Below are 2,817 nucleotides of genomic sequence, written 5' to 3'. Positions count from 1 at the left end.
ATCATAAACCCGGTTTAATGGCACTCTGTAAACGCAAAAGACATATAACATAAAAACAAACAATCACAAACAAGAAACATGGAAGAACAGCACAAAACTCTTTCCATTTGAATTGAATATTACCAAGCCGTCTATGTGATTTGATATTTGATTTATTTAATCCTCAGTAAAGTGAGTCTCTTGCAAAAACGCTATGTCTACCTTTTGATTAGATAAATAATGATTAAGACGTTGAGCGTTAGCTTTTAAAACAAACATGCAGAGGATTAACAATGAGTCCCTCGTTGAAGAGTCATATATCAATATAATAACGAATGTCGGAAAATAGCTCATCTAGTTTATGCTTCTTTTCATCATATACCCGACTTTAAACAAGGATTGTTGTGTCTTGTATCTTTTATGTGTCAACGAATAATTATGGTCAAAATTAATGCACAAAGCTCAAAGAGCTCATTACTGGAAAGGTAGATATCACAGACGTACTTACAACTTTGACCGCTGTAACACAACAAAGGGGACAGATGCTTCTATAGGTCTTTGAGATGCAGAGATAACTGCGCTTTCTGGCTCACTGGATAATGTTGACGCTCTTCTTAACGACTCAACCAAGTATATTGTACTTTTTTCATGGCTTCTTAATTGTCTCATTCCATTGTGCTTTGAATAAAAAGGTGAATGGGAATCTGTGTTATTTGCAATACACCACAATGTATTAATATGTTTAAAATAGGTTCGGTTGTTTGCTAGGATATTTGAATCGATATGAAATGAAGAAATAGAATAAAAAAATGAAAAATATACACTAACAGCATACTTATTAACTAATAAAAGCTGTTTGGAACCTCGTCTGGGCAGAAGAGCTGCAAAATATAATGTCTTTGGAAAAATGGTAGTTACCTTAATTTTTCTACAGGCAACCAGAAAGATAAATTCCTTATTGATGAGTTTAATAACCGCCTTAATGTATAACACAGCTCGACATTGAATAATTTCATTATTGAAAAAGGATAAAAAAAATCCTTTCTAATTTCATGCTTATGTGTTTTATGGTTGTCATGAAGATCACGAATTCATATTGCACAAACAATTTCAATGAAAGACGATGGTCTACAACTTCACTCGCCGGTTAGCGGAGAAGCATTTGGTCATATTCAGCGTCCTGCTGTATCTTTCAACCCTCCGCTTGCCACACACTCTGCATACACCCTGGACAGTCATTCGAGCATCAGGCATAGAGATTCTACCCAAATTGATATAACGACATGCTAGACAGATTCTATTTGGCTTATAAGATAAAACCAAGATTATTTGCCCGAAAGTTGCGTATCAAGAATAATCGAAAGCCCCCTTCACTACCTACTGGACAGTCAGACTGGAATTGGAAATAAGTGTATGTAGGAACTACTTTATTAACAAGGTTACCAGACTGGAATGGGAAATGAGCGTATGTAGGAACTACATTACTGACAATGCGAACAGATTGGAATGGGTAATTAGCGTATGTAGGAACTACTTTGCTAACAAGATGAACAAACTGGAATGGGAAGTAAGCGTATGTAGGAACTACTTAACTAACAAGGCCAATAGACTGGAATAGGAAATAGGCGTATGTAGGAACTTTTTTACTAACAAGGTGAACAGACTGGAATAGGAAATCAGCGTTTTAATAATCTGAATGTGTGCTTGCGGAACAAAATGTTTTGTAAACTTTTTATCTTTCTTGTGAACTGTTTTCACGTCCTTTCCTGGCAAAGCGGACACGGAAACGGGGACGGCTATTGAGTGATTGGTTAGACAGACTGCTGCTGTTTGCTATACTCGATAATAGCATTTCGAGATCTTTTTAAGGGAACCCACAATACAAAGTGGGTGGGGAAGGTTAAAATATATTAAACGTTGGGAAAATTCATTTTTTTGTTTAGTTTTGCGTAAGATGATGTGCTTGCTTAATATTGACCCGTCAACATGCATCAAACTTGACATTGTAAAGATTTTGTGTTTGGCCCTACAAACACACTTCTGCACTGTGAACGTTCCCAAAATATATGACTTTACACCAATTGTACTTCAAGCTAAATTTTATCTCTGCAGTTCTCTGTCGCTATAATTAAAATACGTATGAAGTGGACTGTAAAATTATATTGGGGAGTCACTTTACATTTTTATAATGTGTATGTTATCAGTATAAATCGTAAAAGGCAATAACGTGCGTTGCATTCCTTCGTTGGTTTTTATCATTTATTTTAGATTAAGTAGACCTTACAAAACATATTTAATAACGGGTGGTTGACATGGGTTCTGGGATGTGTTTACTGAGAATGAATATTTGTTCAACAAAAGTACAGACGGAATGTCCAATTATAACAAATTGTTTTGTTTTCTCATTAAAACTAAATATATGCAAGTTCACATTCAATTTTATAAGCATCCGCATTGGAGAGAATGACTATCTCGGAGGTTAATAATATTTCACTGAATGAATGGCTGTAAATTATTCCTACACAACGCTATGAAAATGTATTTTAATTACAACAGTGACATTAACCTGCTGATACTAAATAAAACACATACCGGTTTCAAAAAAAGAATAGTATTTATTCGATATCATGACTGTAACTTGCATCTCCTTAACATTAAAATACGCATGCGACAATCATTTGAAATGAATGCATTCATTAATCACTACCAGTAATACTATGCCATTATGATCCTCACAGTTTCAGGTTACACGGATGTTTTGCCTCAATAATCAGTGAATATCGAATTCGCTTCCCCCTTTGTCACTCCTTATACAGCCATTTGTCTCAGCATTGAACA

This window comes from Mya arenaria, chromosome 6 (assembly GCF_026914265.1).
Source record: "Mya arenaria isolate MELC-2E11 chromosome 6, ASM2691426v1".
Lineage (NCBI taxonomy): Eukaryota > Metazoa > Mollusca > Bivalvia > Myida > Myidae > Mya > Mya arenaria.
The sequence above is the reverse complement of the archived record's forward strand: the minus strand, read 5'-3'. Positions refer to the sequence as shown.